Source organism: Periplaneta americana, unplaced genomic scaffold (assembly GCF_040183065.1).
Source record: "Periplaneta americana isolate PAMFEO1 unplaced genomic scaffold, P.americana_PAMFEO1_priV1 scaffold_22, whole genome shotgun sequence".
NCBI lineage: Eukaryota > Metazoa > Arthropoda > Insecta > Blattodea > Blattidae > Periplaneta > Periplaneta americana.
Window position 1 is genome coordinate 1,429,251 of NW_027185503.1, and position 26,746 is coordinate 1,455,996.

At 34.3% G+C, this 26,746-nt stretch overlaps 1 protein-coding gene across 26 annotated transcripts in view; it reads right to left on the bottom strand.

Moving 5' to 3' along the window:
* The window catches only part of LOC138693821 (DNA mismatch repair protein Mlh1-like), a 173,154-nt gene that overhangs the window by 36,617 nt on the left and 109,791 nt on the right, over positions 1–26,746 (bottom strand). For 24 of the 26 annotated variants that reach the window (XR_011330518.1, XR_011330524.1, XR_011330516.1 and 21 more), the window contains 3 exons: positions 22,821–22,981; positions 9,761–9,965; positions 5,155–5,404 (listed from right to left, as the gene is read on the bottom strand). The gene's annotated coding sequence lies outside the window, so the exon portion shown is untranslated. The remainder of the gene's footprint in view (positions 1–5,154; positions 5,405–9,760; positions 9,966–22,820; positions 22,982–26,746) is intronic. The other 2 variants (XM_069817643.1, XM_069817642.1) reach the window with 2 other exon arrangements.

The window sequence follows — 26,746 nt, forward strand, 5'->3', positions numbered from 1 at the left end:
TTCGGAGCCACCACCATCTTTGACAAGACATCAGGTTACTGGGACTTAGTTATCAAGGGAGCCATCGAAATCCATCTAGATGGCAATAATTTCAACAGAGACGGGGGTCTACAGCTGAGTACAGCATGGAAACCTGCCATCAATACGCTTAGACCACCAGCACATGGCAGACAGTCGGGACCAGCAAGTAGTTCCTGATTGGCTGCAGCTTCCACCAACCAGAATGCGCCTGGCGGTCGGGACTAGGAACTAGCTCCTGATTGGCCCGCAGCGGGAAGCCCTACTTTTGCATATATACCAGCCAGACATGGTCCCACAGCACTTCGTTCCCTGAAGAAGATGGCAGAGCTAGCCGTCGAAAGTTGGAAGCTAATCTCCAACTCACCTGGCTGAGAACCTGAGAAGAGTTATTCAAAAGTCTACTTTCCCATTAATTTAGCCTAAATGTCATACAAGTGCAGCACTTAAACATGATGCTAGTTTCGGCCCAAGACTTTATAATAAAATTACAAACCATTTTACAAATTTGAAATATTTTAAAATTGAACCTTTTAAAAAAGAAATTTATAAAATTATTCATGATGTATAATATTAACAAATGTGTATATTTTTTACCTTTCTATTTCTGTCGACTATATTCATATTTTTATTGAATATCATTGGCTTCTGTCTGATTGTCAATTTATATTAAATTGTGTTTTTTTCTCTCTTTTTCTCTTTCGTCGTTATTTATTTCTTTTTTTTTTTTTGCTGCTCTTGTGTGTTATTCATCGGTTTGAATTAAATTACTTACTGTATTTAGTAAACTGTCCTTGTAAATTTTATGTTATATTATTGACTAAGACCACACTGTACATGAGCCTGGCTCTTACAGTAGTGGCTACAAACATTTTTGTTTTATAATTTTAATTTGTACTCAGTTTGCTACTAGCTAGCTAAATAAAGTAAAGAGTCCGCAGCGACTTGTAATGTCAGTTAAAACTGCAGCAGTTACTGTTGCTACAATTAGTCCTCACTAATCAGTGTAAGTTAATATGCTCGTAATTCTATTGGCTAATAAAGACCTAATCTAATCTAATCTAATACATGTATATATTTATATTATGACTTCCATGTGTTGCTGCGACAAAGACAAAACTCGAGAAGCATGTAAAAATGTTTTGGTTACATGGGTGCAAGCAATATCATACGAAGCATCTTGTCTCTTATCATCCACATAGATAGACTCCAATGATTCAATGATTTCGCACATCATTTTTTTAAGATGTATATTTTCCACAAAAATGTTTGTCCATAACTTCTTTAGGACTGTAAATAAATTTAAACCTTTTATTTGCTTGCGCAGTGCCAGTCCACAGTGACTACTATGTGGCAGAGTAACTTAAGCAACTACTGTAGGGTTAAAGTGAGGGGTTGATCAGTCCTCTACACAACGTCTATATTTTCCTTTTGGTTATTCGAGCTTTATGGTTTCGAAAACTGAATTTAGAAAAAGACTCAATTATGAAAGACTGACTGAATTGACAGAAGTATCATTCCTAAGAGCAGTAATAAATTACAAATACTGGACAAGGAAAGAATGTAGGCTTAGATACAACCAGTGCTGTCATGGTAATTTTTCCATTGGCTATACGCCTGATTTTTTTTAATATTAAAGAAGAAGTAAAGAAATTGTTTTGCTTTACATTTTAATTGTAAAACAAGCTTGATTTAAAGAATATACCATGTAGCCCCACTGTAGATGCACACTTGTCTCGATGAATCTTGGAATGCGTATTTGCAGCACTTCTTGTTTTTCAACCATTATTTTATATAATTCTGGATTCCAGTGCTGCAGAGGTAGACAATTTTTGTTTATGAAGATCAAACGAAATACATTAGGAACAGCAAGAGATGATCTAAGATCTGTACAGATCTCCATGTACAAAACTTAGGCACCCATATGCCGTATGGCTCCATACAGACAAAATTTTCTTTTTCCCATATGATTAATTAAATAAATCGTAAATTCCCATACGATGTATGGCCTCCATGACAGCACTGGATACAACAACCACAAATCCACAGTAAGAACTAATGATCAAATCAAATCAATCTTCTTAATGTATCCAGCTGTTTGCTGACAACATATAGTCCACTGTAGTCTATTCAGTTGTTGTTTTTCACGAGAAATGAGGGGTATTTTGATTGGTGTTCATTATAGATGCCTGTTGCTAGTAGCCAGGATTGGGGTGTAGTCAATATATACTGCAGGGCTGTGTCTTCTGCAACTGGTACTGATGATTTTAATTTACTTCTTTTGTGGTTTATGGATGGACAGTATAGAAGAATGTGTTCCAGATCTTCATCATGATTATTACGCCACAGACAAGTAGGATTATCAGAAATGTGAAATCGGTGCACATACAATTGAGTGACAATGCGACCTGTTCTGGTTCCTGTTAAAAATGTTTGAACATGTCTGGGCAAGTTTTTGTACATTTCCAGGTCATTTGGTTTCTTTTGTACAGACTGTAAAATTTTTCCTTTGTCAGAAGAGAGCCAATTGTTGATCCATAGGTTTGTAAAATGAGACTTTACTGAAGCAAAAGCACTGGATAGAGACATCACTTGAAGAGGTCTTGGTTGCAAATAAGTTGCTTGTTTTGCAATATTATTAACTTTCTCGTTTCCAGGTATACTACAATGACTAGGTATCCATTGAAATGTTATTTCCTTTTGGAGTTCTTTCAGTTTACTTACTTGCTTCTGAATTGGAATAATTCTATATGCATATAGGTTTGGTACATATTTCATCATCATCATTGGCACTACAGTCCGTTATGAGCCCTGGCCTCCCTCAGTAGGCGTTGCCATCTGTCTCTGTCCTGTGCAACAGTCCTCCAATTTCTGTATCCCAATCTTACAAGATCCTCCTCCACTCCATCAATCCATTGCAGATGTGGTCGTCCTCGTCTCCTTTGCCCTCCAGGGTTTGTGAGAATAATTCTTTTACAAGGTTCTGATGCATCCATTCTCATTACATGTCCCACCCACCTCAATCTATTGGTTTTAATTATATTTATTATATTGGGCTCTTTAAACATGCTATATAATTCCCCATTATATCTTTTTCTCCATAATCCATTTTCAAAAACTGGACCATATATTCTTCCTTTCAATTGGTACGTATATTCTTGGAGTCGGTAAGTATGCAAATAGATTTTTCAGAAATTTGAGTAATGATGATACTCTCAAAGTCAATTTTTATCTTTAGTAGGGATCTCATCATTTAATTCTCACAATTTCTGAACTTAAACTTCTATTAAATCGACGATCTTTTTTTCGTTTTCTTTCAACATTCACGTTAGTGTGTGCTTAATCACAGTCTGACAAACACAAAAGTAAATTAAAATTGAAATTCAACTGAAAACATTAAACATACCTACACATCTTCAGAGATGATTTTCGTTACTCAATTAGTACATCACTCTGTGATAGTTTTTTTTATTCAAGAAATGAGTTACGAAAAAGAAAGAACGAAAGAATTGGGCTGCAACTGAATTGAATAATTGCAACTGTGCCGTATCTCAACATTTTACTTGGAATACAACTCTTTTAATAAAAAAAGGTTTTAATAAGTAGGTACAGTAAAATCTCTCATATCCGGCACCCAAATAACCAGCAATACCAAAACAACGGCACTTTTGGCCAGGCAAAAAAAAAAAAAAAAAAAAAAAAGTAATTCATGTGAAAGAGAAAAAACACACTGTACTGCACAAACATTTTTTTGACGAAGATGTGAGTGGTTTTCATAGATCGCACATGCTGAATATTGTGTTTACTCTTTACACTGTTCACCCGTGAAAAAATAAACAAAAAAAAGAACTGTTATGTCCCTGGAGTAGAGGATAGCATCGGTACCAGTCACTTGGACCTTGCAAACAATGCATGGAGGCAATATCTTTCAATAATTTCAAGGGAAAAATTGTTCCGGGGCCGGGTATCGATCCCGGGACCTCTGGTTGAACATACCAGCGCTCCACCAACTGAGCTACCCAGGAACTCCACCCAACACCGTCTCAACTTTTCCCTTTATATCCACACAACTCGCGTGGGCTGACATTGAGTGCACACAATCTCTGTGTGACTTGGAATTGTGGTTTTCTGTTAATGTACACAGTGATGTATATATTATGCAAATCTAGTCTTTCAGGTAAAGCTCCCTGTAAAGCAGATTTGAATAATTTCAAGGGAAAAAGAGACGGTGTCGGGTGGAGTTCCTGGATAGCTCAGTTGGTGGAGCACTGGTACATTCAACCAGAGGTCCCGGGATCGATACCCGGCCCCGGAACAATTTTTCCCTTGAAATTATTCAAATCTGCTTTACAGGGAGCTTTACCTGAAAGACTAGATTTGCATAATATCTTTCAATTTAAAACTTGAACTTGTCAGTTGCGAAGGAGTGTTGGATGAGTCTATATATGAAAGTGTGAAATTCTCTGTTCCTACAATGCGTAAAAATTTCATTCGAGTGAAGGATAATATCATGGCTATTACCGCTAAGTGCTGCTGTTGCACAATGGATTCCACAAAATGCAAGCAAAATGTTCTTACGCTCAAATCATCGAGTGCTAGTTCATAGTCTTTATAGTTGCGATGTTGGCTACTCTGCTCATCACATCACATGACTCACATGACAGCCACTTAAAATTGTCATAAGGTTACGAAAACTTTTAGTATTTTTACGCTATTTTGTATTACTGTATTACAATAATTATTAACTGATGAATGTACATTACCTTATTCAGTACTAAAAATAAACATTGTATGTATTTCAAAACTTTATTTTTAATTATCTATATGAAAATTACTCAATTTCAACATGGAAAAAAAAATGTTTGTGCAGTACAGTGTGTCTTTACATAACCTATAAAAGTATTTTCCAATTATCCGGAAAAATCAGTTATCTGGCACTGGCTTTGTCCCACAATTGCCAGATACAATTAATTCTACTCTACTTTGGTATTTAAATGAAGTGAATAATTATCAAAATTAATGTGTTAGAGAATATCGGAATTCAGGAGGATCTATACAGACTACATCACAGACCACATTTGGAGGCATCAGAATGTGGCTATCTATGTTTCAGTAGTGGTAACAAATGATACTCACACATAGTGGGAATCTTGATCTGCAGCTATTTGCATTATGTGATAAAAAGTCGAATTCTTCTCAGCTGTCACACTGATGGTGAAATTCTCTGTCACGTTTGTTCCAACCCATAATGTATATGTCACAGTTGCAAGGTCATCTCCTTTAGGATTTTGTCGAGGAGTCGTGCCTTCCACTGTCAAATTTGAATCCGCACTTGCCACAGCAGTAGGAGGAAGTGTTGTTGCTGTAGACGGCTGGAGTTTAGCTACTGGAAGAGCAAACATTTATCAAATATGAGTGTTGTTTTGACTTTCCCTGAATTAAACATTTTGATTATTTGTACAGTTTTGTTACTACATTACATATAATTCATATAATCTACCTAAAGAATTATAAACATAAAATATGCAAACTAATAAAGGAAGAGAAATTAATAAAGTATAGAGGAATAAATAAATACCACTCTGAAGAAGGCCAGGTTAATAACCTCAACCTGTCCACAATTTTGTGTTGGCGGAACTATTAATACATGAAAAATACACTAATTCCTAGGTGAAAATTTTCTGACAGGACTAGGGAATGTCTCAGAACAAATGAAGCTTATAATTTTATAGTGAAAATAACGAATAAAATGATATGTAGATCTTTAAAGTCATTTTTTACATTTCATTTTGTCCTTGGAACAAAAGACAAATCGTGTTTCCAGAGTTAATTGTCACTGTCTAAGCTATACAACTGAATATAGTAAAATATAGCATCGTGATGCACTTGGGGAGTTACGATAGGTAGCGAAATCCGGTTGCGAATAGCAGCTATAGCGGCTGGGGGGATCATCGTGCTAACCACACGATATCTCCATTCTGGTTGGATGATCGTCCACCTCTGCTTCGGCATGTGGGCGTGAGGCCAGCAGCCAGCTGGTCAGTCTAGGCCCTTCACGGGCTGTAGTGCCACGGATTATTATTAGAGTAAAATATAATGATTACACATACTTCTCCTCCAAATTCATTATTATTGACTGCTGCTGCTCTTGCTGCTGCTTAAATAATTTCAATTTTTTTTTCCTTCCTTTTCATTGCAATCTGTTTTATACTGTTCCATCTATTTCGACAGTAATTTAATATTGAGCAACCATTCGAAATATATTTCTGAACAAGCTCAAAAAAGATTCTCCCTTCTGAAAAGACTAGCAGGAAAGAAATGGGGATAATCTAGAAATACTTTGAACACTACATACAAAATGTTTATACAGCCAGTGCTGACATACTTCGGAGAAATTTGAATTACTTCACCTTTCATAAACGAAATAGAACATGTTCAAAACCAAACTCTCAGGCTCATTACTGGTGGAATCAAAACAACTCCAATAGATTCTATGAGATTCCTCACTAATATTAACAGCATCAAAATGACGATAGAAGAAAAAGCACTGATTCAAAATGAAAAACTTATCAGATTACCAGGAAACAATTGGCATTCATACAGTCCTCTCTGTAGATTAAAAATTCAAAGAAGTTTCATATCCATGGTTCAAGAATTAAAACAGAAAATCAACATCCCGAATTTAAAAGAAAACTTAGAAGATGCAGGTGCAGGTGTTACCTGCTATCTCTTCTCACTTTATAGATCTCTTGGATATGGAACAACAAGTTTTGATGGAGAAATCATTGCAATAAGTGAAAGTCTCAAGAATCTTCTATTCCACATCAATAAATTTTAAAATAGAGTTATATTGTCAGATTCCAAAGCAGCTATTCTATCAATAGTCTCTAGCCACACACCTTCATCTCAAATAGCAGAAATAACTAAAATGCTCTCTCAATTAATAACACTCAATAAAAAAATTGTATTCCAATGGCTATCATCCCATTGTGGAATCCTGGGAAATGAGAATGCAGATGCTTTAACAAAGAACGGCAGTACTGCTACTTACAGACCTGTTACTAAATCTACGTATTACTCTGTGAAGAGATTTATTAAATCTACATACTTAGACTTCAACAAACAAAATTTGATATCACAATCTCAAGGCAAAAAAAATGGAACTCTCTGCATCACAATCCACAGTTAATTTCCGATTTACCACGCAAATCATCTGTAGCTGCATTTAGTTTGGCAACAGGCAATGACTGTTTGGCCAAACACCTGCATAGAATTGGAATATATCAGTCCCCTAACTGCCCATTGCGCAACTCAAATCAAGAAATAGATTCGGAACACCTCAAAATCTGTGCTTCAGTGGCTGACCATGACAATATCTTTGACAAATATTGGAGTGCAAGAGATGAAATGACTTTATTATCGAACACCTGGCATTAGAAAACAACAACAATATAATTATATGAAACAACAAGTCAAAGTCAGGATAGGAGAAGAAATGTCTGAAGAAAGTGAAATAGTGAGAGGAGTATGACAAGGATGCCCTTCATCACCTATTTGTTCAACATCTACTTGGAGAATTTGGTAAAGAACTGTTTTCAGAACATGGGAGGTGTGATAGTAGGAGGAAGAAGATTAAAGTGCATAAAATTTGCTGATGATATGCTATTGTTAGTAGAAGAGGAGACGATACTAAGGGATTTGATAGTGGAGTTAAATGACAACTGTGAGCAGTATGGGATGAAGATAAATTCAAACAAGACAAAGACCATGGTTGTCAGAAGAAAAATAAAGAAAACTTGCGAAATTGATTTGTTCATTAATCATCAATAAATTGAAATGAAGTTAAAATTCGAAAGCAAAGTCGGCATGATTTAAAGCCATGCAATTAAGTCGAAATTTTACATAAATTGTGAAAATATAGAACAACATTAGGGGGTATGCGTCTGATACATAAAAAATATTTTTTTTTTGCCCATATAAGGGAAACCCTAGTGTAGAGCTTTTTGCTTAATGGTTGATGTAAAACGATATTAATTAAGACATTAAAAAGGGGATTGAAATTCCTGAACTATTTACTACTGTTCACAGGATGAACTTAGCAATGCTGTAGGTTACTTTATGTTCGTCATATCAAAGATCAAATATCAACCTGTGTTGATTATCATTACTAGGGACCGGATTTTTATGTAATATCAAGGTGTGAAATATGTACATATTTATGTAAGAAAAATAAGCTGAATATGTACCAAAATATGTAAAATCATGAAAATATTTAATATCAATATCTGGCAGGTATAGGATAGGTAAGACTCTCCAGTTGTGATTTCATAGAGCACCCAACTTTTTTACCGCACACTTGACACATTACTATTTTTCCATCTGTAGTGAAAGCTTCATCCATCGCAATCCATAATTTTATTTTTGTCGTTAAGGATGAAGATACAGAGGCCATTTTAGTTAGTTAAAAGCAGTAGATAAACTCACTTGCACTTTATACTGTAAATTCTAAAGCTAGAGAACTGAGTGAAATGACTGAACAACAGTACTGCAAGCACTGTTTCGCTTTACTGGATTAGGAGAAAGTAAGAGGAGATGTGGGACACATGCATTTTAGCTGCTCCCTGTAAGAAACAAAGTACCTACTAAAACCTCAAACCATAGGTATTTACAAACTGTTGTTTGAAAAGTGACATTCCTGCCACATTCAGAAGGGTAGGATTATTCCAGCCGAGAACCATATTTTCTAATTGCTCGGAAAATCCCATTTCCGTATAGGTCTACTAAATTTAAAGTAAAGAGGTCAAGCAATAACCTGAAAACCTATTTATTTTAATCTTTCAACATCTTTCCAGCTTCTTTTCAAAAGTCGGCTACTTTATTGTGGCTCATGTCAGACTTGACACGGGTTTTCCCTGGAAGGATTAGGAAGAGGGTGGGTAAGGTTACAAATTGCATGGGAACGGCTTGTTAAGATGTGTGCAGAACAATTATAGTTCGAGACAAATCATGTCGTCTCGTCCCACTCCACCACATGAAGGCAACTCTACTTTTTGAGTGATTTTGTTGTATGAGAAAGGTTGCCTTTTGCTCACTCATATTTATAGTGGGTGGTATGGGGTGAGTGCCTATATTACTTTCTGGAACTAAGAATGTTATGTTTTGTCCCGAAATATTGTATATCCTTTCTTGAGTAGGTAAAAGGGCTTTTTAAATCTGTGTATTCCAAATTGTAAACTTCCACAGCAGAAGTTTTTCTTTTCCTTTTAGAGAAGTAAAAATGAATAAAACCCCTAAATATGTAGATTTATGTAATACCAAGCCATAATATGTAATGTGGGTAAATATGTAAAAATATGTAGTATCAAATTTCAATATATTAATGGTGATTACAAGATTGGCAAAGATTTGCTATTTATATACGGTTAGGTTGAAAGGAATATAATATGTTGTTGTTGTCTAGTGCCTTGCATTTGGCAATGAAGCCATTAGGAGTCGTGCTTTCCAATACTTTTGAATGGAATATAATATGTAATTACATAAAAATCCAGTTCCTAATCATTACATTACCAGTGTTAGAGATACAAGTTAGTACCTAGGCCTAGCCTATTTTATATCAATATAATTTTATTGAATTCATACTGGTACCTATTTGTGATTGATCTATTTGATTCTATATTTCTTGAATCCTTTTCATTTTCTTGTGCTTGTAAACACTTGACTGTTCATTAAATGTTACACTTACCACTACCACAATTGAGGTCTCTAACAGAGCTGAGTCGTCGTGGTCCCAAGCCAAGCACAACTTCAGTGGTTGTAAACACGTCTCCAAATGAACCATCAGGAGCCTGACGTGATACCAGGTAGTTTATAGCACTGCTGCGGTTCCAGTGCACTGGGCCAATGTTGCCACCATTGCCAGCAAGTTCACTATCTGCAGCCTCTAAAGCCTATAATGTGAAAATAGTTTTTCTGTCAGCTACACAGAAGAATGTGACAATTTGATGTTGTTACTATAAAGTGAAACCTCTCCTTACGGACACCTCCAAAATATGGACACTCCTCATATGAATATCATGGGTCGACTGTAATGATACTGTTATGCCCCAGGGCATGATTTCCTGTGAAGTATTAAATTGGAGACAGGAACAGTGTCAGCGGAATACACGGTCTTGGGATGCTTAGCCAGCGGTATAGACAGTAGAGTCGGGCAGACTGCCTCATATTATCACCCGTTCTCAGTTGTGTAATCTCCGTAGTCCCGAGCAGTGCGCGAGTACCTTAACGCAGCCAAATGACTCTGATAGAGAACACGAGATTCTCTTGGTCCCGAGATTACCGATACTAGATCACTCCCGACAGTCTCGGACGTCTAGGCGGGACTGTAGTACTGATAAGGAAGCAATATCGCTCGGGCCGTGCTGCTATAGGAAGCATTGGCTTATACATTTCCCGGTTCTTTAAATATATATCATGTCGTAGATCCTATAGTACTTAATCAATCGCGCTGTAATTTTTTGGATTGATTGCCCAATGTATAAGGAAAGCATAGAAAAACAAATCGAACTGAAAATCATTTTTGGAAAGTGAAAAAAAAAAAAAAAAATATTAACTTCGATGGAGATTGATCTGTTCAGATTTCACCTCTGGTAAGCGGCAAACTTTTTTGTTTTTCACGTTAGATGGGGGGTCAAAGCGAGAGAAATGTTGAGAAAAAATTATGGAAATTACTTTTAAAAGTGATGGCCACTCAAAATTTTTACTGGTTCTCGAATAACGGCGAGTTAACCTGTTAGCGCAGGACTCATGATTCAAACGTTTGTTCCGTAAAATTTGTACGGAACCCTTCAACGCATGAAAACTCGTTATTGTACGGATAGTATTAATTGGTATTTTAATAAAGGTAGTTGAAAATGAGGCTATACCCATATAGTCCAAGATGGTTTACACTTTATAGTAATTAGGCTATCTTTTATAGCAACTAAATAAAAAAATTGTTTGTAACACAATGATATGAAACATGAAAATATTAAAAGCTGGTTCACAATAAACCGAGAACGGAAACAGCAACGAGAACTAAAACGGAAATATTTTTAAAATAAATGTATTTAAAGGTAAGCATTCACAATTAACTATTCTGAATGCTCACATTTAAATACTGTACATTTATTTTAACATTATTTCCGTTCTCGTTTCCGTTCCCGGTTTATTGTGAACCAGCCTATACTATAGAAAACTACACTTTCTATTGGTGTGCACGTTATAAATTATTGTTACAGAACAATCATTATTGTATTCTAACCATGTTACAATATAAAATTATATAGGCCTATATGATTTACAATAATTATCCTATGTTATAGGAACGAGAATAACAAATTAAGAATTAATCAGATTTCTAATACTTGTACCTAATGATAACTTACAAGACAGTAATAAATAATAATCATCATAATAATCCTGATAATCATAATCTTAATCATCCCATTGATTACGATAATGATGATGATAACAGTAATACTAATAATAATAATGATATAATGATGATAATAATAATAATAATAATAATAATAATAATAGTAATAATAATAATAATAATCGCTGTAGAGTAACGGTTAGCACACCTGACTATGAAACGATCGGCTTCCGGTTCGAATCTTGGTTGGGACAAGTTAAGACTGGTTCACAATAAACCGAGAACGGAAACGACAACGATAACGGAAATATTGTTAAAATAAATACATTTAAATGTGAGCATTCACAATTAACTTTCACGTTCCCATTTCCAGGCTCCGGCAATCTTCTCGTTAATTGTGAATGTTCACATTTAAATACATTTATTTTAACACTAGCTGTACCCGTGTGCTCCGCTGCACTTATTAGAAATAAATATAAAGTAATTACATAATTAAAATAGAACACTGGGTCCAGGGAACATTCGTGTTTGATAGAAGAATAAATCATTTAATATGTTACTTAATTTAAATTGTATTTAAATAATTAAAATGCTATCATTTTGGTCCAGAGACCACTCATTTGGTGCAAATATAACTCGTTTAACATTTTTCTAAATTAGTCTTGAATGCATCTTTTAATAAATCACTCCAAATTAATAGAGTTCATTGTGTAAAAATGTAAGAATTCACGATCTCCTATGCACTACTGCTATGGAACGAATAAATTTATTTTTCTTCCTACTAAAAAATTTAATATTTTGCACATAGCAGTTACGGAACAACGACACTATAATCTGAGGCGGCGGCGGAAATGTATTGTATTGTCATTTTAAAACTCTTTTATATCCTTAAATATCAGTCCTATCAAAATTTTGCCTGCAATAAAACTTATCGAAAATCATTTTTGAAGAAACTTCTGTTATGTAACATTTTTCACAAAAATCAATAATAAGCGACATATTTCGGTTTATTTAATTCAGGCCCCCTTACAACCGTCCCTTTAAATAAAGTATTTTGAATGCTACATAGCCTAAAATGTAAGTTATAACGAACTTAATTTATATTCCAATTTTCACCGAAATTCGTTCAGCCATTATCGCGTGAAAAGGTAACAAACATCCAGACAGACAGACATACAAACAAAAATAAAAAAAAAAGCGATTTTCGGTTTCAGGATGATTAATTAATTATATATGTTAACACCAATTATTTTTGGAAAAGCGAAAATTATCAGAAAAATTTCACTTACAGATTTATTATTAGTATAGATTATTTCTCGTTGTCGTTTCCGTTCCCGGTTTATTGTGAACCAGCCTTTACCTGGCTGAGGTTTCTCGCCTCAACCCATTGAGAACAAATGCTGGGTAACTTTCGGCGCTGGACCCTGGACTCATTTCGCTGGCATTATCATCTCATTCAGATGCTAGATAGCTATAGCAGTTGATAAAGCGTCGTAAAGTAACTAATTTAATAATAATAATAATAATAATAATAATAATAATAATAATAATAATAATAATAACCCCCTTTTATTCTCTGTTGTTATGATAAAGCAAATATAAATGACACTCAGGAGGAAACGCAGAATAAATATGGGGGGAAATGCCTGTTATTATTCGGTTGAGAAGCTTTTGTCATTCAGCCTGCTCTCAAAAAACTTGAAAGTTAGAATTTATAAAACAGTTACATTACCGGTTGTTCTGTATGGTTGTGAAATTTGGACTCTCACTTTGAGGAACAGAGGTTAAGGGTGTTCGAGAATAAGATTCTTAGGAAGATATTTGGGGCTAAGAGGGATGGAGAATGGAGGAAGTTGCACAACGCAGAACTGCACGCATTGTACTATCACCTGACATAATTAGGAATATTAAATTCAGAGGTTTGAAATGGGCAGAACATCTAGCATGTATGGGCGAATCCAGAAATGCATATAGAGTGTTAGTTGGATGGCCGGAAGGAAAGGACGTTTGGAGAGGCAGAGACGTAGATGGGAAGATAATATAAAAATGGATATGATGGTAGAGACTGAATTAATCTTGCTCAGGATAGAGACCGATGGCGGGCTTATGTGAGAGTGGCAATGAACCTCCGGGTTCCTTAAAATGCATTTGTAAGTAATTATGATCAATTTGTGAAAGGATGTACTCTATTTCGTAATTCTGTCCTTCCCCTTGCAAAAGTTTTTCCATTTCACATTCAGCATTTTATCAGTTGGGAAACAAAAATATCTTTTGTCAGAGTCTTTGGTTCTTTATAATAATATAAATAAGTATTAATTATTTTATTTCGTCCTTACACAGCGCAATAATTACCCATGCTGATGAAGATGCCCTTGCATAACAACGAAACATCCAGATGTGAACGCGCATAATAATAATAATAATAATAATAATAATAATAATAATAATAATAATAATAATACAGTCGTGTGATATCCATTACTATAGCGTATACAAAACACTATCGAATGATTAAATATGGAATGTCAACGAAATGCTGATAGCGAGAAAGTATATCATAGCTCCAACCATAACTTGTTATTGTTTTAGACTAGCTTAGGATTAGGTAACGACTGAAAGTGTTGTTCATTAAAAATAGTGTGACTTCTGTAAGAATGTCAACAATCATAATGTGCTGTATTATTGCATACCACACTGCTGTGCCTTCTTAAATTACTTCATGAACATTAATATTTCAGAAAGAGTCACGAATTGCAGTGATGAGCGGCAATTAAGCCGGCAGTCAGTGTACGCATTTCGTAGCGATAAGTCGGCCGTGCGATAACAGGCCGGGACCCGGTATTCCTCGTTCCCGAGAGTGCCAATCTCGAGAATACGATTCTCGGAACTGGCGTTATCGGCCAGCCAGTCTCGCCTACGAGACGAGCGGGAGTAAGAGGCTGTTTGCCCGACTCTAATAGACAGTCTTGTCAGGCGCATGGTAAAATCACTGCCTACAACGAAAGTATTCTTACGCTTCAGATTGTTGCTGGCCCAATCCCATTGGTCCAGTAGGACAAAGCATGCATTTTAATTGGTTAAATTATGTCACGCATTGTTCGGACTTTTTTCTTGCGCGTAATTTCATTATAGTGACTTGTCACTATAATGCACTAAATTAAAATTAAGTATAAGAAATGATTGATTAAGACGATATTTGTAAGTACATGAAGTCAAAAGTGTTTTAAGACCATCTCACTTGGTGGATGGCGTGGTCGGTAACCCGGGTGGGAAACGGGTACCGAAACATAAAAAGTGTTGGAAAGGAGACGCGTGAGGCAGTTGGTTAGTTGGTGAAGACTCACAGAGAGCGTGAATCTGAGCGGCATGGCGTCATCTGATGAAATACATTGTAAGTAACTTTGTATATTTTTGTAAATATAGAATAAATCAAGTAGTGTACAATAACGCAATCATTTTCAGACTTAGTTTAGTAGTCATGTAGCTTCCTATAGTATCCTGAGAGCTCTAGTTATTCCCGAAAAGTAGTTTTCCATTGTTGTGTACAATGGTAATGTCAGAAATCCTGACGAGAATGAGCAGAAGATGAACGCAGTAGCCATCCGGCTAGCAATCAGTGCGACCTAAGTGACGGTTGCACAACAATACATTTGAATAGGTAAGAAATAGTAATAAAATCTAAGTATACAGAAATAAAATTGTTAAAATATGATTAATCGATCAAATATGTGAATTAAAACTATATAAGAAGTGAAAATAAGACCAAATCCATATGGTTAAAATATGTATAACAGAAGCAATATGAAGACTGCATTTACAGGTTATCAAATCAATGTGCTGGTACAAATAAATGGAAGTAGATATACAGCTTCATATGTAGGTAAAGAGGATGTAACGTTCGAAAAATTTGAAGTCTTATATTCTGAAATAATATATAGAAATTTTACTATGTTAGGAAAACTTAATTTTAAGAGTTAATAAATTTTGAAAATCAAGTGAATGGGTTATTTATGAAAGGGCCTAAGTCATTATTTTGTGAAAATGAGTTTGTAATGTAATAACTGCTCTTTGGGTGTAGATACATTGATTTAGATATGAAGAGGACTAAGTTTCACACTCTAAATGCTTAGTACAATTTATGATACAATTTTTATTTCAGCCTTAATTTCAAAATTTCGGCCTATAAGCAGTTTTTCTTTAATTGCTAACAATTTAGTATTCAAGACTTAGGCCCTTTCATAAATAACCCATTCAAGTAATGTAAAAATTGCAATAAGGGGGAACACAAATGAAGTAAATACTTACGAAAATGATTGAGAAAAGTGTGTGTCCGGTATTGTAGAGGGACCAGCGACAAATGTTCATGAACGTTATGTTAATAGAAGTAGATACTGTACAGTTTCATGTGAAGATAAAGAGAACATAACGTTCGAAACATGTGAGGTGACATAGAAATTGTTATCTACATCTGAAGCTGTATATCTACTTCCATTCATTTGTACCTGCACACCGACTTGACATCCTGTAAATGCAGTCTTTATGTTACTTCTATTATACGTATTTTAATCATATGGATTTGGTCTTACTGTCACCTCTTATATAGTTTTAATTCACATATTTGATCGATTAATCACATTTTAACAATTTTATTTCTGTATATATAGATTTTATTACTATTTCTTACCTATTCAAATGCATTGTTATAATCAATCAAAGTGTACAATTATATTTCACATTTAAAATCTATGTCACACAGTTTGTTTACATTATAACATAAGTTGTTTGTAGTGTCTACGAGATACCTGATGATGGTTCTTTGAACCGAAAACGTTCATCCAACATGTAAATAATTGTATACCAGTATTTGTGTTCATTACTATGTAATTTTTTATAAGTTTGATGGCTTTAACAATAAATCTTTGATAACTTGTACAGCTTATCGGACCTAATATAGTTTTTAAATTTAAATGGACAAACTAGGCAAAATAAAAATTTACCCTATTACTCTGAAATAATCCTCTAATCGAAGTTCTGGCTGATATGTATATCTATTATCAGGCAGTACATCTCATTTGACGATATATGTCAGAAGAAGAACAATTGTTTGTATGCATCTAAAGTCTGATTAGTGTTATATGTAGCTAGTCGGTGATGTATACAATGGAGGCAGAAATAAACTGACCACTCTACTTTATTATTTCCTGGCCTAATTGCCTCATAAATGGTGCCTTCTTGTATCACTTGTGAGGTTCAGACCTGCCTTCGGACAGTTGACTAAACAACTACTGGTACTCTGAAATACCTCGAAATGCATTACATCTGTATAACTTTGGTATATGTCCTATCACTGAAAATATTACAGAGCCTTCAAATAGAAGTTCAGGAAGCACACTATTTGCTAGCAGAGTTGGATATTCATAGCCCCTTAAGTCAAGTGCATGGACTGATCATACAAATTACAGTAACCACCTACCTTTGTCATAGAAGATGTTGGAAATCATTTCATTGTGCTGCCACACATCTTTTAAGAAGATTTGTATTAACACGCATTACCTTTTCTTCTTGCTGCAATTTCCCTTCTTATATTGTCTTTCAGTTCTTTCAACATATGCGAATTAATCCAATACAGTTTATTTTTTTAAGTTCTTCCATAAATAGAAAATGTATACAGTAATGCAAGAATATCCACTATAAGATCTCGAAAATAGCAATGTACCTTATTTTTTTAGTTGGTTATTTAACGACGCTGTATCAACTACTAGGTTATTTAGCATTGATGACATTGGTGATAACGAGATGGTATTTGGTGAAATGAGCCCGAGGATTCGCCATAGATTACCTGGCATTCATCTTACAGTTGGGGAAAACCTCGGAAAAAACCCAACCAGGTAATCAGCCCAAGCGGAGATCGAATCCGCGCCTGAGCACAACTTCAGACCAGCAAGCAAGCACCTTAACCAACTGAGCCACGCAGGTGGCTAATGTACCTTACTTGTTTAGGAATTGCAGCCATGTGATATGAATAGAGTAAATTTCTGTAATTGGGTGTTGTATAATGTTAATAATGGCTCTATTGATCCACATTTAATTTTTTTCCCGGATGAAGCACGGTTTTATTTACATGGTCACGTAGCAACACAGAACAGATGTTACAGTGCAGAAAAACCCGATCTTGCAGACGAAATGCCAATGCTTACAGACTTATAGGGCCTTACAGGCCTCACAGTTCCATTTTGGGACCACTCCTATTCTTGATTATGGTGAATGACCTTCCAGAAAATGTTAATTGTGAATCTGTATTATTTGCAGATGATACAATTCTTTATTCATCACACACGATATAAAAATTTTAATTCAGCAATGAAGAAATCATATAATACTGCAGTAAATTGGTTTTGGGTGAATGGTTTCAGTATAAATTTAAATAAAACTCAAAATATAATATTTTCATTGAAAAATACATCGAACGCCAAAGCTCAGTCATAGGTAAAATTGTTAGGATTTGTATTGGATTCTAAACTAGCATGGGATGAACATATTAATTTGCTAAGTATTAAGCTATCAAGAGTAATTTACTTATTAAGACATTTAAAACCTTTAATACCAAAATTCTACCTCATAAATTCTTATTACATCTTCTTCAATAGTATATTACCATATGGTATTCATTTTGGGGAAATAGCAGTAGTATATCCAAGATTGTTATTATACAAAAAAAAAAAAAAGCTATACCGGTACGTATTTTAACAGGGTCTGCATATGACGCTCATTGTAGACCACTATTTATTCAAGAAAAAATTTTAACTGTCATAAATTTATATATATATATATATATTTATTCCAATGTCTAATGAAAATTAAGAAAAATCTTAACACTTATCACCCTAAAACAGAAGTTCATTACTATAATACAAGGTACTCGTACAATTACTGTCTTTCATAAGCTAGAGTTAGATTAAGTAAGTCCAAAAAATGGTTCAATTCTATTGCTATAACAATGTTTAATAAGTTACCACAAAAGGCACATCATACAAGTTATATACAATTTAAATCTGTTTTGTATAACTGGTTAACCAACCATCCATTCTATAGTATTAGTGAATTTCTTGACTCCACTGTAAGATATATTTGCTCTTCATTATTACGATTATTATTAGTATTGGTTATTGTTATTATTATTATTATTATTACTATTATTATTATTATTACTACCAGTATTGTATTTCATTTGTATTGTTGTATTCATCTGTTTTTATATTTTATGTAAAATATTATTTTATTTTGTATCTATTAAAACAAACTGTTGCTCATGACATTAATAAATGATTGATTGATTGATTGATTGATTGATTGATTATATTAAAAAAATACTGTGAATGCACAAAAGCACAGGGATAACATAATCACACCATTCCTTGATGAATTAACTGACATTGATTGTACACAGGAATTTTTTCACAAGCCTGCTCTATAACGCATACAGCTGATCTGTCGTTAGCTTTACTTGAGGAAATCTTTGAAGATATGGCCATCAGTGAGGGAATATAGCAAGCACGATCCCTAGATCTTACTGTATGCAATTTCTATTTATGGGGAAATTAAAAATAAAGTTCATTCAAATAACACTCATACGTTGGAAGACCTGAGAAACAATATAAGAAGGGAAATTTTAAGATGTGTGGTGGCACAAGGACATCATTTCAAACATTTTCTATGACAAAGGTAGGTGGTTATTGTAGTTTGTAATTTGTATGAGCAATCTATGTGCTTGACTCAGGGGGATATGAATATCCGACTCTGCCAGCAACACATGCGAATGCACAATGACAGATAAACGTCTATCTAGAGACTCTGTATTAGCCTAGAGAAAACTATATTTCTTCAGCTGAAATACTGTACATTAACGTTAAATTTATTTCTTAAATTCTAACAAATCCACCAAAATATGGATCAAAATTGAAGATATTTTAACAGACTGGAGACCAATCAAGATATGGATGTGGCTTATCACCTATCTTACTTATTGTGAATATATGCACTCATCAATAAATGGAAACAAACATCTTATTGCAGTATACGAATAAACAGAAATATTACAACCGATATTTTACTTTTTGAGAATTATCTAATGTTATTGGTACCTTCAGAAAATGACTTACCAAGCTCAATTTATAATCTTCATAAAATGAGTAAATAATAAAATATGAAAATTTAATCTTAAAAATAAAAATCATGGCATTCTGTAGTAAAGAACCCATCCGAAGTGAAATTTTTTATCCAGACAACAAAATTCTGGAGAGGGTGAATGAATTTAATCATTTGGGATATAATCTAGCCATTAAAGGTGGAGATGATATTAAAAAATACACAAAAACAATGGGTATTATCTACAATGTAGGCCTATTGAAGCCTTCAGAGGCCAAAAATTAATACACTCGCTTAAGCCGCTCGCGAGATCTGTCCTCTGATAGGCTTATGTAAGAGAAGCTTAGACTTAAAAAGATAGGATATAAGCAGAATGACAGCTTGTGGAATGAGTTTCATAAGACAGATTGCAGGTCACACCAAATTTGATCACAGAAGAAATGAGCACATCATGATGGAACTTAACATCAAACCTGTAAAGAACACAGATGGAGTGCAGTAGCACAGTGAGACTATGAATCATGTTCCCACTATTTTCTTATAAAGTTACTGTGATCATACATAGGGTGTCTAAAAAATAAACCGACATTTCCGGAATGTTCCTGAATTTAAAAAAAAAACACACACAAAAGCCGAAGGTTTCAATCTTCGAACTCAAGTAGTTCTAGAGATATCAAACATAATTTGTGATTAGCGTTATACCTGGCTCTGAACTGTTCAACTTCTGACTTGCCGCCCAATCAGAGAACAGCTCTCCGTATCTGTTTAATCACTCTTGAGTTAGGTTGATTTCGCATAATTTTACTTATTAAAAAAATGAAAATCATTTGAGCGAAAATTAACAAAACATAGGGAATGTCTTTTCTACAAATAACACATACTCTTTGCCCTTCTTTCGGCCTTTCAAACATTGATTAACTTTCATTATTGGGACTAGGGCTTAACAAATTCAGAGAACGAAAACTTGAAAAATATTTTAAATAGGAATATGGTATTTTTACTGGCATATTTCTTAACCCTGTGGTTATTATTACAATTGAAGGGCTTTTTAAAAGAGAACCATAGTTCAAAAATTGCAAATTTAAGATAATAAGCATGTGGTGAGTGTATTGTAGTGGCTATCTACTGAATTATTTGTTGTTTATAGCTTTTAAGGAACAAGCAGGTTCATTGCTGCCCTCACATAAGCCCGTTATCGGTCCCTATCCTGAGTAAGATTAATCCACTCTCTACAATCATATCCTATCTCCTACAAATCCATTTTAATATTATCTTCTCATCTATGTCTCAGCCTCCCCAGCTCTTGATTCGCCCATACGTACTACATGCCCTGCCCATCTCAAACATTGGGATTTAATGTTCCTAATTATGTCAGGTGAAGAATACAATGCATGCAGTTCTGTGTTATGTAACTTTCTCCATTCTCCTGTAACTTCATCTCTCTTAGCCCCAAATATTTTCCTAAGCACCTTATTCTCAAACACCCTTAACCTCTGTTCCTCTCTCAAAGTGAGAGTCCAAGTTCCACAACCACCTGTTATACTGAATTATTTGTTAGTGGAAAAAAAAAAATACCTTAGTCTTATGTTATAGGAGTGGAAATTTTCAATGGTTTTCATAAAACAACCATAGTCCAAAGACTTTTTGTGAACACAGCCATTGACCAGGTTGATGGTAGCATTTACAAATATCCCATTCATATCATCTTGAAACATTTATGCATACAATTTTAAACTGTAGTAGACTGGCAGTATTGCTTTTTATGTACACAGCAAAAGTCATCTAAAAAAAAAATAAACTTTAACACGCGAATTGTTGTATTAGTTATGGAGTCATCTTTAGGTGCAGAAGTAACCCCATGGAAGAAACGTAAACAACGAAAAGAGAATAAATAGGATGTAATAAAGAAAAAGAAGATTAAAGGAGAGGCACATTTCAGCCACAAGAGAGAATTTTTTCTTAAAACAACCACTTTCCACAGTTACCTATATTTACATATAATATATTTCTATGAGGCAATTTAAGTTATAAATGTACTTCAGTTTCCCGAAGTTTCTGTAACACCTTAAGAAATGACATGTTTAATTTTTTTTCCAAAAAAAAAAAACCCCCTTCAATTATTTCGATGATCTGTTTTTGAGACACTCCATATATTACCAATATAGAATTCTGTCTTCAATATCAAAGAAAAATACCATTTACATACACCTAACCATGTAAATGAGGCCCACAGATTTATTCTCTCATCCAACGAAAGTCGGTTTCTTCCGAGGTTTTCCCCAACCGTGGGACTGATGCCAGATAGTCTATAGCGAGTCCTCGGCCACACTTCATTTAACCCCCTTTGGACTGATTACTTGGTTGGGGGTTTTCCGAGGTTTTCCCCAACCATAAGGCAAATGCCAAGTAATCTTTTGGCGAATCCTCGGACCTCACCTCATCTCACTACATCTCGCCAAAATATTGTAGAAAATTGCAAAATTGTAAAAATTGTAATTGTAATTGTAATATTGTAAAATTTTAACTTGTTCCACATCTTAAATCTTCATTGCTAATGTAAGATTTATGGAATATAATAAATGAAATGAAAATGTAAAAAAAAAAAATCTTTCTGTCTAAAAATCCATCATCCTATTCCAGGATTGAGTTGAAATGCAAGCATAGTAATCACTAAATCATCAGATATGCTTTTATTTATAATTATCACAGCTCTACCATTTTAAAATAATTACTTAGCAAGTAGAGTTGAGCCGTTCAGAGCACAAGTGGTGTAAGTTAGGAATGGGTAATGAGGTTTAAAGTAAAAATTCTGTAAAATACAGTGCAAAGTAGCAATTAATAAGTCCTTCTTGCTATTCACTGACTACTAATAGTTTAAATAAACTGAATATTAATTGCTACTTTGCTCTGTATTTTACAGAATGTTTACTTTAACCCTCATTACCCATTCCTGACTTACACCACTTCTGCTCTGAACGGCTCATTTATATCAATATGTGAAGGCGGTACAATGGTCAATGTTAAATACAAGTACCTGCCCTAAAATAATCGATTTTATTAAAATATACGTAATTACTTGATACAGTGAATAATTCATTTACATTTCAGATTGATTAATTCTTTATATAGGCAAGCCACCTCTAAAACTCATCATTGTAAACCTGTGTGCAAGAGCAACGAGATTTTCTTGTGCACATCTCTCAAAATCCACCTTCGGTTTGCATGTTTGAATAAGATCTTGTACCTGTACAGCCAGAGCTGTGCTGTGGAGGTTTCCAAAGCTGCCGTCAGGATGTTGCTGCTCTGCCAGACCTACACTAGGCTTCTTTACTTAGTGGTCCAGATTTCGGTTCCGGTGGTCACGAACAATGCAGTTGAGAGCGAGCAATACCATAGACAGAGTATCTGTAAATCACATCACAACCAATCAGAATGAAACAAATAAATCTCAAATCTGATCTAAAATTGAATTACAAATACCATATTTCTGTACAGACTGTATATAGTCTATGGAATATAATGGCCGAATTTTGAATACCTTTGAAATTAATCAGATTATGTAAAATATGTATGAAAGATATGGTAAGCAAAGTAGTAACAAATGCAATTATATCAGAAGAATCACAGAAACCTGCAGAAAAGTATATTCTATTATCCATGTGCTAAAAAGGATAAATGTTCATCTTCCCTCTTGCTTAAAAAAGTCCCTTGTGCAAACTTGTGTTTCCCTATTTTGACTATGCTGACATTTTATTGACTGACATTTCCAGCGACAACAAAACGAAACTTCAAAGTGCTCATAATTTGTGTGTACGTTTTGTAAGCAATGTTCGTAAATATGATCGTATTACTCCATCCCTGGAAGCAATAGGTTGGCTTAAACTAGATAAGAAAAGAAATTTACATTCACTTCTCTTTCTCTTCGAAATCTTGAACTCTTCTATTCCTTCGTACCTGTCGTCTCGCTTCACTTACCTTTCTTCCCACCACAATCTGAACACACGCTCTCGCCATGAAACAATACTAACAATACCATCCCATCGCACCTCCTCATACTCATCCTCTTTCACAATAGCCCTGCCAAGACTCTGGAATTCGTTACCTGCTAGCATCAGGGACTGTCGAGATAAAATTGAATTCAAACACAAACTTACTAGGCACTTGGTCAGTAATTGAGACTCGTTCAGACATGGTTTCTTGTAAATAGTTCTTTTAATCTACCACAAAATATCTCAATATCCGGTAATTTCATCACTATAGAATTTTGTTATTCTAGGTTTAATTTGTAATTCAGTAAATACAAAAATATTCTATGATAAAATCTCTAGCTTTCATTAATCAGGTATCTTGTCGTACTTTAATGTTTATTGTAATTGTAATTGTAAATTTAATATTAATTGTAATTTTATTCTTCATATTATACTTGTAATCCCCTGGTAAAGGGGCAGAGAAGGCCTGATGGCCTTATCTTTACCAGGTTAAATAAATAAATAAATAAATACTAAATACTAAGAATTCGTAAATCAAACAGGATTAAAACAAGGTGACGCTCTCTTGCCAATCTTATTTAATATAGCATTAGAGAAGGTAATACGACAGTTAGACTTAATACCAGATGGAATAAACCTGGGTGGACAACATAAAATTTTTGCATATGCTGATGATTTATTATTAATAGGAAGGAATGAGCTTGAAATAAGACAGCTATTTATTGAATTAATGGAAAAAGCACAAAACATTGGATTAAATATTAACGAGTAAAACAAAATATATGGTAATCACTAAAACAAAAAGGATTCCCAATAGTTTTAAAATAAAAAATTATACTTTTGAAATAGTCAATCAGTTCAAATATCTTGGTGTTTTGATAGACAATTCTAATGACAGAAAACATGAAATACTTAACAGCCTACATAATGCAAACAAAACTTTTTATGTTATTCACAACTTATTACGTTCCCATTTTTTGACCAGAAATTTAAAAATCGTTTTTTACAAAACACTAATCCAACCTGTACTATTATATGAATCGGAAACATGGAGCTTAACTAAAAAGGAAAAACACAAATTAATAGTTTTTGAAAACAAAGTGTCGAGGAAAAATTTTGGTCCAATTTTTTATACTTGGAAACAAGTGGAAAATTCGACATAATAATGATATTCACAAACTTTATAATCAACCGTCAATTGTACATGTAATATGGACCAGAAGATTAAATTGGGCAGGACATGTTATACGTATGGATGACTGCAACAAATATATATGAACACTTTTAACAACAGAAGGCCACTGGGAAGACCTCGAAGTAGATGGAAAGATGAAATTCAGAAGGAATGCATAGAAATGCGAATTACCAACTAAAAGGAACTAGCAAAAGACTGAACAGAGTGGAAGCGTTTTGTGAAATCAACATGGAGTGGACATGCTCCATAATGTCCTTTGACTGATTGATTGTATTTCTGTATAGGCCTAAACCTTGCATGGAAGTGCAGAATGATCCATATAAACTTTTACCATTTTGATTAGTTTTGATCTGCCTTCCGGAATTCAATGTAATCTTTAAATAATTTATTGAATTTTATTATCACAGTGACTACGAGAATCAGTACAAGTGGTCATGACTGAAATAATACGACTGCCGACTTCCATTATTGTTGAGAAGTGTATTTAGTGAGAAGTTAGCAAACATACAGTACTCTTTTGTGCAGCATGTTGTTTTGGATAAAATCTACCAGTACTGTATTATAAGTTCCTTGAGCGCAAAGCAAAAGACATTTCAAATAGAGTTGCTGTATGTGATATTACAAAGAAGCCAACAATTCTATCGTCTCCTCAGCGATAGTGGTGAAGATAGAACAGTAATGCCTCAAAATCATATAGCTGCATGATGATCGATAACATTTAATGTACTTACCATAGAAATCTTTATCCCGATTAAGCCAGAAATAGGATAGCCTACCCATGTGGCAAGAATCAGAGAGTAGCTGTAGGCCTACATATAGAGGATTCCACATTAAGAAAAAAGCATTGAGCATATGGCGCCTGTTACTTACTTACTGGCTTTTAAGGAACCCGGAGATTCATTGCCGCCCTCACATAAGCCTGCCATTGGTCCCTATCCTGAGCAAGATTAATCCATTCTCTATCATCATATCCCACCTCCCTCAAATCCTTTTTAATATTATCTTCCCATCTACGTCTCGGTATCCCTAAAGGTCTTTTTCCCTCTAGCCTCCCAACTAACACTCTATATGCATTTCTGGATTCGCACATATGTGCTACATGCCCTGCCCATCTCAAACGTCTGAATTTAATGTTCCTAACTATGTCAGGTGAAGAATACAATGCGTGCAATTCTGTGTTGTGTAACTTTCTCCATTCTCCTGTAAGTTCATCCCTCTTAGCCCCAAATATTTTTCTAAGCACCTTATTCTCAAACACCCTTAATCTCTGTTCCTCTCTCAAAGTGAGAGTCCAAGTTTCACAACCATACAGAACAACTGGTAATATAACTGTTTTATAAAGTCTAACTTTCAGATTTTTCGACAGCAGACTGGATGATTAAAGTTTCTCAACCGAATAATAACAGGCATTTCCCATATTTATTCTGTGTTTAATTTCCTCCCGAGTATCATTTATATTTGTTACTGTTGCTCCTAGATATTTGAACTTCTCCACCTCTTCAAAAGATAAATTTCCAATTTTTATATTTATGGGGCCTGTTCCATCAATTATTTATAAGTCATTTCTTGAGAAATGGGAATTAAATAGCTTCCTGTAATCCATAGAACATAATTTCAGTGAGAACTAGAGCGATTTCATGTGCTAAAATATTGTTACACCTCTAAAATTATCATATGTTTAGTTTATGAATAACGGGGAACAGTTAAATTGGTGGAATAGCCTTTCGCTTTCTTGCAAAACATCCCACTGAGGAATTTAACAGACAAGTTGGGATGGTAGAGTTGAGACTAAACTGCACACTGTTAAAACATATACAACACTGTCTGCGTTTATTACATAAAATTTAGGTCTAACTGTCAGCAAGACAACAAAGACATTAGGTATGTAACTTAAGGTCTTGTTATAATAACGACAAAGTTTTTATATAGGACAAATAAAAAAATTATAATAATATTGGTTTATTGTTCTTGTTTGATTATAGTGTG